Source organism: Mauremys mutica, chromosome 5, assembly GCF_020497125.1.
Source record: "Mauremys mutica isolate MM-2020 ecotype Southern chromosome 5, ASM2049712v1, whole genome shotgun sequence".
In the NCBI taxonomy this organism is placed as follows: Eukaryota; Metazoa; Chordata; order Testudines; family Geoemydidae; genus Mauremys; species Mauremys mutica.
In genome coordinates this window covers 46,868,830-46,884,141 of record NC_059076.1, presented here as the reverse complement: position 1 = coordinate 46,884,141, position 15,312 = coordinate 46,868,830, and the positions used below count along the sequence as shown (strand labels likewise).

Below are 15,312 nucleotides of genomic sequence, written 5' to 3'. Positions count from 1 at the left end.
AAGAACAAATGGATATAAACTGGCCATCAGGAAGTTTAGACTTGAAATTAGATGAAGATTGCTAACCAGCAGAGGAGTGAAGTTCTGGAACAGCCTTCCAAGGGGAGTAGTGGGGGCAAAACACATATCTGGCTTCAAGACAAAGCTTGATAAGTTCATGGAGGGGATGGTATAATGGGATAGCCTAATTTTGGCAATTAATTGGTCTTTGACTATTAGTGGTAAATATGCCCAATGGCCTGTGATGGGATGTTAGATGGGGCGGGATCTGCGTTACTACAGAGAATTCTTTCCTGGGTGTCTGGCTGGTGAGTCTTGCCCACATGCTCAGGGTTCAGCTGATCGCCTATTTGAGGTTGGGAAGGAATTTTCCTCCAGGGCAGATTGGCAGAGGCCCTGGCGTTCTTTTCACCTTCCTCTGCAGCATGGGGCATGGGTCATTTGCTGGAAGATTCTCTGCATCTTGAAGTCTTTAAACCATGATTTTAGGACTTCAATGGCTCAGACACAGGTTTGATGCAGGAGTGGGTGGATGAGATTCTGTGGTCTGTGTTGTGCAGGAGGTCAGACTAGATGATCATAATGTTCCCTTCTGACCTTAAAGTCTATGATTCTATATAACTATGATAGCTCTCTTTGATCCTTCTGATACTCACAGATATTTAAGTACACTGAGAAGAGCTTAGCTCACCCCTAAGCACACATGGCCTTTTCAGTTTGTCTTCAGAGATCAGATGCATACCAGCATAGCTGTAAAATAGCTGTGAGCTAGGAAAGGACTCTGGGAGTGGTGTGCAAATGAACACATCTAGCATCCCACTCCAAAACTGATTAGAATTTCTTAACAAAAGAAAAAACTTTCTTAATCATTCTTCATGGATAAGAGGCTTAGTCCTCACTCCCTTAGGCAGAGACCTTCCTTAATTAGCATGCTGCTGGTACTTCATGTATGAAATATGAATACTATTCATTATTGCTATAGCTATTATTCTTCCATGAGTCTCTTGAAAAAAAAATGGCTTCTTTTCAAGTGGCTTCCTTAGCAATTGACAACAGTAAATAACATATAAACTATTTTTCATTGCAGGATTTATCAGTGGAGCCTTCACTACATAACAGATACCCAAAGAAGCTAGTGTACTCTTTGATAATATTTCTACAGTAATGCATTACTATTATTATTTCAGTAGCATCTAGAATCAAGATTGAGGTCTCATTGTGTTATGTGCTGGAAATATTCAGATAAGAGACAGTCCTCACCTTAAAGAGCTTGCAGTCTAAATAACAAGAGAAACACAGTTATTATTATAAGCTCATTTTAAAGGGGAGAAATTGAGACACAGAGATCATGAGTCTTGCCCAAAGTAACACAGAAATCTGTAGCAGAGCTAGGAATCAAGCCCAGGTCTCTAGAGTCCCAGTCTATGCTGAATAACAAGATTTTAAGGATGGCCCAGTAGCCAAAACAGTAGCCTAGAACTTGGGAGATGTGTTCAGTTTCCTACTTTTGCATAGATTTCCTGTGCTTTGGGCAAATCACAGTGGACTAGATTTGCAAAGGGAATGTAGGCATGTAGGTCTACACTGTAGGCACCACCACATTCATAAAACCCTATAGTTCTTAGGCATCTAATTTTTTGTGGGTAAATTGGCCCCTATATTTCTGCTGGTGGCATGCACAAAGCTGCCTAAGTCCTGCTGCCACTGAACTGATTAGTGATTTAGTTCACACCTAAGCCCTGGTGGCATTCTCTCGCCTATCTCACCTGTGAGGCCTAATCTAGTGGATGTTTCTGAGCATGCCTAATCTGCACAAATGACACTTGGAGGTGAGCAGGTCAGGGTTTGGGGAGATGTATGCCCAATAGCGAAGTGGTTAGGGCCCTCCCGTGGGAAACCCCAGTTCAAATCTCCCTGCTCCAAATCAGGTAAAGTAGAAATTTGAAGAAAGGGTTCCCATTTCCTAACTGCTGAGTTATTGGATACAATGGTGGGGGAGTCTCTCTGTTGGCTGTTAGGCATAGACTACCCCAGAAGCTGACCTGGCTTAGGCACCTAACTCCAGAAGAGGGTTTGCAGCTGGAAAGGATCCAGCAGAGTGAGGTGCCTCCATCCAACCCAGAGCTAGACACTGTGAAGGGGCACACCCCCAGGCCAATCAGGAGAAGGCAAAAGAGCTCCTTGGGGCTCAGTTTGTACTAATGAGGCATACCTGCTTGGCTTGGAGCAAGCAAACTTAAAAGGGACAACTCTCCACAGGAGGAAAACTACTGTGTTTCAGAGATAGTGGAGTCTTGCAACAAAGCTGCTGGGACTCAGAAGACAGCTTGTGAACCTCTGGTGCCCACAAGGACTCATCAGATCAGGTACAAGCTGATTTCTGCACGGAAGGGTTGGGAATAAATTCTGACGTGTGGTTTAGCTGTACCTAACCACCTAAACCTGCCAGACCTCTATAGATTCTGTTAAGAGAAAAGTCAGAGGCTGAACAACCCCCTCAGTTGGAAGATCCCTGTAATTGTGAATCTGGTAAGAGTGGAGTAAGGTTCTAAAGGGGGATGGAACTTCGGATGGGAAAGAGACTGAAAATGTCCAGGCAGGACCTAGTAAATGCCTTGCCTTTCACAGGCACCTACTTGCCTTTCAGGGGATGGGGCCCCTCTTCTGAGCATTTCCTTCTGGCTGGGTTAGGTGATTCCCTGTGAATCTCTTTCTGAAGCACCTAACTCTCCCAGCCTGGGTGCCTAAATCATGGCTCTGAATTCCACTTAGCAGTGGCACACTTGGGAGTTAGGTCTTGCAATGCCTAAGTCGCCTTTGTGGCTCTAGCCCTTAGTCTCTCTCTGTCTCGGTTCCCTATCTATAATTAAAGGGGATAAATAGCACTGATCTATCTCATGGGGGTGTTGAGGATAAATACTACGGTAATGGGGAGCCATACAAGTATCTTACACAGGTCATACTTCCTTTCTGTGTGTCAGCAAGGATCTTTAATTACCAACAACTGCCTAGTTATATTAACACATCTCACATACTCTGAAGTAATGGGATTTTTGTCATAAAAAGTAAGAGCAACAGTCTAATGGTATTCTTAGCATTTTTCCTATTGATTTAAATGTACTTTTTAATGCACTTCACACATTTAAATCGCGGAACATATATGTGGAATAGTTTTTAAAGTATCTGCCTTTCCCTATGAATATGAGACTGTGTGTCTCAAGGGGCTATTCTAGAAGATAAAATTTGTATCAAATAGCTTAACTTCATGCTGGTATACACACTAGTTACATTACCAGATGCAAATGCATCCACTTCATAAACCATTAGTTCTTCATATTCTTCATCCTACCCCGGTCTGTGGCTGAAGGTGCTCCCCACCCCGCCCCCGCAATCCATTGAAACAAATATGTGCAAAAGCATTTTGTTTGTTTACAACCAAGTTTTCAGAGTCTTTTCAGAGACGTTTTCAAAACTGAAATGCACATCATTACTACCTAGGACACATGGCAGAGACCCAATTTCCTCAAAGTGCTACTTACTGGCTTTCCAGAAAAAATGGTAATTCTAGAGCCATTTTGTATGCAGACCATATGTCAGTTTTCTAAGTCACAGATATGGAGCCAATGTATAAGTAGAAATGTGTGCACTTTAGCAAAACTATTAAAGAAAAAGTAGCCTTGGAAACAAACAAATTTGATACAAAGGCCAAGTTAGATGTATATAATATATATTTGTATAGAGTCTGTCTGAAAAGACGTGCTCTCACTCAACCAAAAATTATGGACTTGGTGAAATTATGTGGCCTCTTAGTCAGAAGGTCAGACTAGATGATCATAATGGTCATGCATACAAATACCAACTGGGGGGAGAGAGTGACCTTTATAAATAACTGTTAGAACTAGTAAGCTATTCCATTTCTACAACTCACTAAATTTTGATCACATAAAGGCCAAAAGTTGCCTCTGGAATTCTGGCCACAAAATCTCATGAACACCTTTATTTTTATGTACCAGTCAGATAGCTGTATCTAACTAGTAAATACAGATTTTGCACACCCAGTTTTGGGATGTACATAGTTTATGGGTGTAATTTTGGAGACCGGTGTTTGAAAACTGGACCCTAAATGTCTCATATCCTTGACACCTCTCTTCATTCATGGGCAATCAGGCAACCTAAATTGCTGAATGTAAGTCATGTGGGTGTGGTGCCCATATAACTGATCTGACAGTGATTTTTAGTTTGCACTGTGCATTAGCATTAAATAGCACTATGGAGCAGCCATCTCTTCCTCCTGAGGAAAAGAAGGCAATGAGAAGGGGAGAAAATTTCTTCTATATTGTAATTCAGCAAAGGAGCTCCTCACCCATCCTAAAGTACAGGCAATTTCTATAGACTGAGCAGCAGTACTCTACACAGAGATGTGAATATGTATCTGATGCACATGTTTCTAATTCCATTTGCTGTCTAGTCTGCCAGAAGAAAATATTTTTGTCTGTCTGAAATTAGTCTCCATATTTATACCATGCTTACCACTTTGGTATCTGAGTACCATGTGATATGCAGTGCTCATACACAGATCTCTGAGAGAAAGCAGATAATATACTAGCTATAAAAATGTAGTCATCCTCACATCTACTCTGAGCAGTTGAGTCCCTCTGACATGTCAATTAAAAAGGCAATGAGCTAAACTCTACTCAGTTACTCCCATGAATCTCCAAGAGTGTGGCTGTGAGAGCAGAATTTGACCCAGATCAATTACCATAAACCCCTATTCTTAATTCCTACATTTAAATAAGCATTCACAGGTACAACTGAATTCAAAAATAGATGAATGGGTGTATGTGGGGGAAGAAATGGCCCCCAGCAGTCTTCCAGTCAGCTGATATTCAAAGTGGTTTACCTGTGTGCTGACCACGGCAGTCACATAACCATCAAAGCTTTCAATCTTCTGTTGTTTTCCTGAAAATGCTAGAGTATAGAAATCTGTAAAGCTCTTAAAGTGACACATGGCGCTCAGGATTCTTTAACTTATGTTTATGTTTTATTTTGATTTTGGAGCTATTTGAAGCACAATGAGAACTGTAGCTGCTCTGAGGATTTTTTTCTTACTCTTTCTCTTTGCTGCTTTCCTAGCACTGCTCTAAGCCCTTGATGTGACCTTGACCATTCTGATTGTCTTAAAGATTCATTAGCATAAAAGCAGAATATATTACAAATTCAACTCCTCAAAGGCAGGTCTGAACAATATGACTGAAATATCTGATTAGTATGAGTATGCTGGTACTCATCCTATCCAGAAAAAAGCCGCCACCACCAGATTTGGTGGGTTCTGAGTATTTCAGAAATGCTTTGGCTCTATTGTTATCCCTCTGGAGGCAATGGGCTTAAGGTCAGCAGAAGGTAAAGTCCGAGAAGTTTGCAAGATTGTAAAGGCTATGTAAGAATTTGTTTAAATTATCTTTGACATTCCATTGTTATCTCAAGCCTTCTCCTGTGGCATACTCTTGATTTACAGTGCAACCATAAAACCATTAGGAGTTGTTTTGCTAACAGTATGTAAATGGTGAACTGTGGTTGTTACTATTTATGTAAATGATATTAAATCAACAAGTGCACTTAGAACATTTTAGGTCAGTCTCATTAACTGTGCATTTAACAAGCTGCAAACCATAAGCTTGCTCATTGGTGTGTTATATATTTGTTTTAAGAACAGGGAGAACTGTGCTGCAAAGCCATAAAACTGGCTTGTATCCACAATCTGCAGAGCAAGATTTACTCACATCGGATGACTTCTAAATTGATGAGTAAATTGCTCTAACTAATATTTTTGAAAGGAGTCAAGTAACCTCAATGGCCAAATATAGTAAAAAGAGATGCAAATTGAGGGAGGGGCCTTATGGCTCCAAGAGGGACTTGTAGGACCTATCCCTTAGGGAAAATTTTAACACTAAAAGAGTTGTTCTGTTTAACTATAGCAGAAAAATAGCTATATCCAATGGAGTGGTCTGATTCTGGGAAGCTCTGAGGAGCCACAATCCTTGCAATATCAACTGGCTTTTGAAGCTTGCTTTGGAAGTCAGGCAGCTTGATGCACCCAAGTTTGCAAAGTGAGGCTATTAAAAGTATTACAAAATAGTGATTTTTATATTTGAATGCATACATATCTGTAGTGGGTAGAAAGCTCCTTGTCTCCTCCTATCATTGACCCATGGGAGGACTGGATACAACTCCCTTTTGTCCAGTACAGAACAGGCACTATCCCTTCCCTACTCTATTTAATAATTAAATATTAAGATGGTAACTATCCTGGGGCCTTTGATATAGAATACACTTTTAAGCTAAGAGCATCAATTTAAGATAATCACCATAGAGCCATCTCCTCCTCCTACTCTTTCCCTCACCCCCAGCAATAAGACACTCTTACAGTTACACTTCCCTCTTCCTACAACCACCATATCCAAATGCCTGGGGGGGGGGGAAGGTCATGACTAGCTCCCCTCCATAAAACGGTGAGAGGGCAGCATATGTGTGGCTCCATATGTTGAGGGAAGTGAACAGCGGAGATGTAGCACCAGCATGTATTCTTTATGTAGGTTTCTAACTATCAGTGTATTATGGATGCATATTTTACAGATGAAGAATATGACTGATTACCCTCCATCTTCTCTTCTTCTCTCTTAATATTAATTCTGCTCAATGTACCCTCAAACAGATAGTTTAAATGGGGGCATGCCTCATCTCATACAACAAAGCTTCATAAGGGGGATGGGGAAACTTGACATGGGAAAAGAGATGGACTGAAGTATCTTGACTTCCATTCAAACTAAGATACCACTAGGAATGTAGGACTGGAAGGGACCTTCTGGGTCACTGAGTGGAGTGCCCTGCTATTCCAGATAACCCTGTCAGATAATCCCACTAGAAGCAGACATGATAGAATTGTCTCCCTCCAAGAGAAAGGCCTGAAGAAAATAAGAAGGAAGAAGTGAGGAAGCAAAGAGGTGTGTGTGTATGGGGGTAGGGGGGAGTGAGAATAAAGGAGGAAAAAGAAAGGAAGAGAAATTCAGCAAAAAAGTCAGCTTGGTTTTCTAACGTACAGGAAACCCAGTTAGTGAGGTAATCTCTGGGCTGGAGCTCTTGGTTATATAATGTGCAAGAATTATCTGAATAAAAGAGAGACACCGGTGCAATCATCTGGTAAAACCTTCCATGCTAACTTGTTCATATACCCAAATTGGTATTGATCAGGTATCAGAAAAAGACCACTCATACCCCCAGCTACAGAAAAGTTTTCATATGATGGTGCTTGTCTAAAAAAGAGACAATTTAGAAACATCAGTGGTGGAAAGGATGAAGAACAAGTTGAAGACCAGCCTGTATACTGCTTTTTGGATAAGGTCAGATGTAGGATAAAAGAACTCATGGTTCTACAAACCAGAACTTTTAAAGTGAATATTCCATAATATGACTTAGTAGGAGCAGGTGGCCTGCTGGGAATCTTGGCTCAACAACAAACACAATGATCATCCATGCATTCCTTTAAAACACTTGGTAATTTATCAGTATTTTATATGAGAGTAAGGGAAGAACACAAATATTATCTGTCTTATAGTTATAAGTAACATCTGCTCAGACAAGAAATAGATCAATTGGAACCTTAGGTTGTTCACATATTAAATGATACATCCATATATTTTTGTTCTTTAAGGAACTGAAAAATTCACTTAAGTGCACATGATGCTTTCACATGTTATGATCCTTCAGAACTGTGCTCATTTTGAAAGACATTTGGCGTTATGGAATGAATATGAAAGTGTTATGTATAAAGAGTATACAGCTCATGGAAAACAACTCAAGTTACATCATTCATGTAGATGTGAGTAACTGACTAGATGAACAAAGTGATAGGATGGGACAAACTTTCAGCTGCAGATGTAAGCTTTTCACTAGATCTGGACTATTATTTTTTTTTAATTTCAGGTTTTCAATTAAAACTGTCAGGTTTGTGTTCTCCTCATCCCCACTCACTTCTATTGCTCGTCAAAAATTCACCTGGATCACCTGGATTTATCGGTCTTCAGTTGTCGTTAAGACTGCACCGATCATAACACATCCGCCATTCTTCTTGCATTCTTGCCTTTCTTCTCCATGTTCGTCTGAAACGTTTAACAATGTCATCTTCGCATCTTCTTGGAGGCCAACCAGGTGGTCTTTTCTGTTTCCGCGGGTACCACTCAGTAATGATTGCGGTCCACCTATTGTCCATGAACCGTGCTACGTGGCCCGCCCATTGTATCTTATTATATCTGCTTTCCATGACAATATCTCTCACACTGCTGCGTTCTCTAATAATTTCATTTGGGATACGATCCAGAAGGGAAATTCCCAACATAGCTCGTTCCATTGCCCTTTCAGCTACCGACAGCCGCTGTTCTCTGTTTGTCAGTGCCCACATTTCACTGCCATACAGCATGGCTGGCAGCACTGTTGAATTGAAGATATTTGTACATGTGGTCTTGTCAATTTCTCCTTTGAGGATGTCCTTGATGGAATTAAACGCACACCATCCTGCCCAAATCCTTCGCGAGAGTTCTCCGTTCATGTCTTGGCGCATATTAACTTCTTGGCCCAAATATACATACTGTTCCACTTCAATTTCTTCTCCTTTACCATTATTCAGGCTTTTCGTAAGACGTCTGATCGCATGTATTTCGTTTTGCAATGGTTCATTTTCAGACCAACCTGACTGCTTTTCTTGTAGAGTCTTCATAGCATGCTCTGCAGTTGGTCGGTGCTTTTGGCAATTAGTATAATGTCATCCGCAAATCTGAGATGAAATAATCATTCTCCATTTATATTAACGCCACTCCTCCAATTGATCTTGTTCATAACCATTTCAAGGCAGGCGGTAAATAGTTTTGGTGAAATTGTATCTCCTTGCTTTATACCTTTCTCAATTGGGATGCAGAGGGGAGTTTCAAGGAGAGTAATGTCTGTTGTACATCCAGTATTCGCTTCCTTCAACAAACTGATGTACTGCGTATTAATGCCCTCCTCTGCAAGTGCCTTTAATATTGCGTTGAACTCAACACTATCAAAGGCCTTTTTATAGTCGATGAAAGCAATGCACAGCTGGAGTTTGTATTCCCTCGCTCTTTCTAGGAGCTGGCTAAGGGTACATATATGGTCGATCGTGCTGAAATTTCTTCAAATTACTATTTTCAAAACATTTTTAAAAAACTAGTTAAAATTATGTTTTTTGGTTTTTTTAACCAGTGCTAATTTACACCTGCACTGAAATAGCACTTGATCCTCTACATTATAGTACATTGGGGGGAGGCAGGGAAGTCAGATACTTTTGCCTGACTCTTCAAATGGTGTTAAGAAGAGTGGATGAAGACCTGTTACTGCACTCTTGCAGGCTGCCTGTTCACCTATACTGTAGTCAGCAGAAATAGCCACAGGCTGCAAAAGATGGTGGATTATATACAGACCACATGCTTTCCAGACTCTTGTTGTCATTTGTCACTCTGAAATCTGCACATTTGAAAAGCTGCTAGACGTACTTTAATCACTGTCAGGGCTATTTATATTTTTTTTTTTAAAGAGAAAAACTTGAGCTGAAGTGAGTCAACAACTTACCAAGAAGATATCCTCTTAAGTGGGAAGTTCCCATTCACTTAGTTCTATTTATTATAAGCTTGAATGATTCCTGAACCAACAGAAAGCCATGCATGACTACACAGTAACTAAAACACAAATAGGGGCATCAGATGTTGCTCTGACCTCCATGCATTGCCCCAATTGCCAGCTCTGCTGCTCTTCTTCATCCATTTGAGACACTGATTTTATAAGCTGAGGCATTTGCTCCAAACTCTTGGGATCCATTACTTTCTACTAGGTGAAATGCTAATTATATGTTATCTACTATTATTTAGTGGTCTCTGAGGAACTGCGCCACTTTAAGTAGCTCCTAATCTGAAACAAAAAACAGTCAAGTATGACATTACATAATTGGCCTAAATTAATTTTTCCCTAAAAGGATCCCAGGAGAGTCCTTGGAGGTAAAATCACCCAGACACTCATGCCAGCACCTCTCATCACTGACAAGGGAAGAGATTGAAGTTGCTGGTAAGTTGCATATACTGCATAAAGCAATGTCACCTCCACTAGAAGCTCTGTAAGTTGCTTTTGGTAAAGTTATCCTTTTTAGTAAACCCTGATGCAGACCAAATTCCAATGGAGAGATTAGCATGTCCAGTTGTTTGCTAATGATACTGGAAAAATACATTGAAATCATTTACCAAGTAGGTGTAAAATTCAGCTTAATACACAAGTATGTAAAATCAGCAGCAGAAATTAATCACACTATAATATTATTCAAACCTGGAAACCAATAGCTGACTGCACGGAAATATCCAAAATAATATAAGATATTATGGGTGAAATCCTGGCCCTACTGAAATCAAGGGAATCTTGCCACTGACTCAGTGGGGACAGGATTTCACCTTTCCAATACTTGCATTATTGGCCCTTTGGCTTGTCTCTCCCTTCTCCACTCTGTCTTGCAGAGTGCTTTTATTCTATTACTATAATTGCTTAGACCTAGATTCTGCCTGGTTCTTTTGCAACCAGACCATGGAGGTAGGGCTGGATTAATGCATAGTCATTATGCTTCTATGCTTAGGGCCACAGTAAGTGAAGCAGTGATCTACATCAGAATCTCAGCTTTTATTTATTTAACTTTATTTTAAATAAAAGCTTCTAGTCCTCCTATTGTAAAGATAAGCCCTGAGTCCTTGCAATCTCACCACAGCCAAGGGCTGTATGCGAGGCATGAGAGGAATGTAGTGGTCCTGAAAACGTCATTTATCCATTCCTGAGAGGTGTGAGAGGGCATAAGGTAACCTCCCTAGCATCATTTCCATAAATGCCATTCAGAATTGTAGCCCTGCCCACAGGCAGCAAATTCCAAGATGCTCCCCTTTGGGGCAGGAAGTAGGCATAGCCATGGCTCCACTTGTCACAGCTACCATACAGCAGAGCTGGTTAGTCAGCTGGAGGAAGTAGGCTGTCTCTCTTAAAGGGGATGGGAAGCATGTAGCCATTTGCACACCAGGAAAAACAGGCATTCTGCTAACCTGAGAAGGTGCATGTAGAGAGGTTAGCCCGGGCTCGTCTCTCTCTGGGGCAGCGGGGAACCACACCGCCTCACTACACTCTGTTTATGTATTGGGGAATTAGCTCCGCTGCAGTTAGGCTGGGGCCCTAGGACAGGGTGGGGCAACAATGAGTCAGGCGCTCAGGCCCTCAGGTAGGGGCTGAGCAATAGTGCTATAGCAGTAGCAATATAAATAGTAGTGAGCCCAGGCCCTAGGTCAGGGCAGGGCAATAAGTCAGGAGCTCAAGCCCTCTGGCAGGGCTGAGCAACAACAGTAGGCCCAAGCCTCCAAAAGGCCTGGGAGAAGGGGAGACTGCCACCCACAAGTTGGGTGGCAGGGGGGACGCAGGCCCTCCCACTCCACTGCGTCCCAGCCCGGGGCCCTAGCAGTGGCAGAAGACTCACTACTGTGTCAGTGGGGATCCTGGCCACAACACACTGACATGGGTTCTGGCAGTGCTGCAGCCAGACTAGGGTCGGCTGCCCCCGGGCTACTTCCTAACTCCCCCTCATGTGGTACCTGGGTTGAGGTGGTGTCCTCCGTGGGGGTCCAGCATCATGGGCTCCATGGGAGAGGCAGGCCCAGCAACTCTTCCGGGTAGTGGGCACAGGGCAGGTTGGGCCAGTCCTTGCATGGACCATGGGTCACTGGTGCTTCCCTGTCACGGCCTAGGCCAGAGGCATCTGGCCTCTCCAGCAGCTGCTTTCCCAGTGAGCTCTGAGGTCAAGCCTTTATGCTTCTGGGGCACCGTCTGACCCTCTGGGGGGCAGGCTCAGAGCTCACTAGCTCTTCCCATTCTGGTGTCTAGAGGGGCTTGTCTCTCTCCAGGGTGGCGGGGAACCACACCACCTCACTATAGTGCAGTTCTAGATCTCCCCTAACATAGGGGCAGGCACAATATAGTCTTCAATATATTTTTGCCACGGGACTGTATTTTATAATGATACTATAATAAAATACTAATAGAGTTAATTCTACAATGCCATATATGTGCATGTTGTTTCTCAGAAAAAGATGGAGACAGTTCGTGCTCTAGATTTAACTGATATTACAGAGAGTAATTCCTATTGATATAGTATGGAATTTAATGGAGTCACTCTGGATTCATACCAACATAACTGAGAGCAGAACTTGGCCAGAGTCCCTGCTCTGAAGAGTTTTAATTCCAGTCCATACACTAAATATATAAATATTTTAGGTCAGGGGTCCCCAATGCGGTGCCCGCGGATGCCATGGCACCCACGGGGGCATCTAAATGCGTCCTGGCCGGCGGTCGAGCGTTTGCCGAAATGCCGCTGAAATTCGGCGGCATTTCGGCGGCGACACCTCTGGATGACGCTACTTGCCGCCGACAAGCGACGTCATCCAGAGGCGTTGCTGCCGAAATGCCGCCGAATTTCAGTGGCATTTCGGCGGATGCTCGACCACCACCACAGTCCTTCGTCTGGCACCCGCCAAACGAAAAGGTTGGGGACCACTGCTTTAGGTCTTACCTGCCCTAGAAAGGGATTACTGGTAGAGCTACCCCAGCAAATCCTCCTGGCTGAGACAGAGTTTATACCAGTTACAATATATTTTGTTTGGGTATCAATAAAAGTAACTTTTTGCAGGTATAACTGTCTACACTAGGGCTTTTGCTGGCAGTTATGTCAGTTACGAATGTGATTTCCCTGCCTCAGTCTTAACTGACATGATTATGCCAGAAAAACTTTTAAGTGTAGATCAGGTCTTATATACCTCAGCATAATAGTGCTCTTGAGGGTCCCATTTTCCGCTTGATTACTGAAGAATTAATAGTCTCAGGGAAGTCTGCACTAAGAATCTTAGTGGAATCAGATTTGCTCCCGAGTCTTAATTTTGTTGGTTTGGGGTGTGATTATTTGTTAAAGAGAGACTTTCCAGCGGAGTTCTGAGTCACATGTGCTTTACACCAGCACTGCTCCACATTGTTGCTTCCTTTCTCTAGTAATTGCTTTTTGACATCAGTTTTGCTGTGGAGTCTTGGTTTCGGAAAATCGTGGCTGACAAAAGAAGTATGAAACTCAATAAAATAGAGACTTTCCAAGAAGAAAGTTCTGTGGCACATGCGTATCATAATATACAATTACATATGTGCAGTTATACCCCCAAAGAACAACTTTCCTCTAAGTTGGTCTTCAAAAGAAGAATTGGATGATGTAGACTCAGAAGCTGGTTGAGGAGGTTATAGTGCATATATATATTTATTATTATTTATAATACTATAGTATGTGTGACATTGACTTGATTTCAGAGCAATCTCTCCATCTTTGCTAATGCAATATACTTTACATATGTGGCTGTGTCTGAAGCAAACTAATGGCTGAGCATAATCTATATCTTCAGAAACCTTATTCCTTTTCTACAGAATTCTTATCTTTATTAGTTAAATGAGATACAATTGGCTATTTCTATTGCTGTGTCACATAACCAGGATGAGCATTAGGAGATGTGGGCAGTTTGTCCAACTACCTCCGAAAAGACCTGGCTATACATTTATGGATGAAACTGAAGATCCTGGCCTGCTATATGATTCTGTCAATGATATGATGCCTGATGTTATGAGCTTCTCCCTCATGAACCATTTTTTTGTGGTTGTTGCTTTATGAAAACGTTAAAGCACACAATAGCCATAACTTTCATTTTTCTGTGTTCAAATGTTTTACTAACCAGGCTTTGAAAATCTAGCAGAGCATTTTTGTGCCTTGAGACTATACGTTTTTATTGTTCTGGTTGCTGTTTTGCCAGATGCATATTTTCTTGTAGAGTAATAGGTATGTGGGATTTATTACTTATGTTTGACCACCTAGGGGCAGGAAAATGTACAGTCTCTTTTCCTTATTCCTGTGTACAACTTCTGTCTAAAATTTGTTACCTGTGTTCTGGAAGCACCATGTATCCACTCTAACTAAAATACTATAGTTATTGTTCATAGTGTGTATGTGGAAATGCTTTTATTTGTTCCTCTAACTTCCTGGTCATCTTACTGTATTCTCATTCTACATTCTGTTTGTAGAACATTGAAAAGTGTCTGAAAATTAAAGCTAACAGAGAACTGGAACAGATTTATACGAGTGCTGAAATATTGAGTGTTCCCACTTGCTTAGATTTTTCTACAAGGGCGTACTGCAAATAAAGTGAAACACTTAGAGGAGAAGAGTAAATGAGCTTGTCTTGGCACTGCAGAACTGCTTTATTCACTTTTAAGTAAAGAAGTTGAAGAGTTAACCTCTAGCACAATTGGAAACACAATCTAATACTGTATGTAAAAATGACCAGGGACCACTAAAACCATGTTACTTTGATTTCCTCCACCTTCTGCTCCAAGTATGCCCTTCGCCAGTTAATGACTTGTTCCATGTCTGAACATTTGTCCCTCCCTTGTCTCATTCTGTTTGATCTCTGTGTAGCTTTTGATACTAACACTCTATTATTAATTTATTTTTTAGCATATAAGGCAAGAAAATGGTGTCTCCAGCACTCTTGCCTCTCTGGATTGAATCCCAGCTCTCACAGACTTCACAGATTCCCTCCTTACTCCGACTAGAACCCAGACCCTGTGTCTCCCTCCGTTCAGTGATAACTATATTTCCCATTTATCAACCTGTCTTGATTCTTTCATCCATGGCTACACAATGACTTCCTACTCTTTGAATATTTCAATTACTAAAATGCTCACTCTGAGTAAAGAGAGAGGATGTATACCTGCCTTGGCTGGAGCGCTTGGATGTTCAAATTTTAATTTTGGGAGACCTGCTTCAATTTTCACTCTTTCCCTGTTTCATATCTCTCCTACTTGAATTAAGAATCCAGCAATTCTCAGCAGATGTGGCAGCTTTTGATTTTTCTCATAGATGTAACTAATCTTCATAAATTGTGGGGCACCAGGAAAGCTCCAGAGTGCAAGCTGTGATGCATTGGCAACATGGGAAGAAGCACAGAGCCGGTCCAGATCTCCTGAGCCCCACAACCCAGTCAGAGGAGACTTGTTGCTTGCAAAGAGATGGGATTGTCTAACATGAAACTTCAAGGCAGAGTAGCTCAGAAATCTATATTAGAGGAAAAAGCTGGAAATATGGACAATTATCATGAGTTTGGTATTGCTATAAAATAGAAGCAGCAGTTCCACATA

At 41.7% G+C, this 15,312-nt stretch overlaps 1 long non-coding RNA gene across 1 annotated transcript; it reads left to right on the top strand.

Moving 5' to 3' along the window:
- Positions 1-2,242: 2,242 nt before the first annotated feature.
- Positions 2,243-14,725, top strand: LOC123370945. Its single transcript, XR_006579649.1, has 3 exons — positions 2,243-2,366; positions 10,043-10,131; positions 14,630-14,725. It is a non-coding gene; the product is annotated as an uncharacterized LOC123370945 (long non-coding RNA).
- The last annotated feature ends 587 nt before the right edge of the window (positions 14,726-15,312 follow it).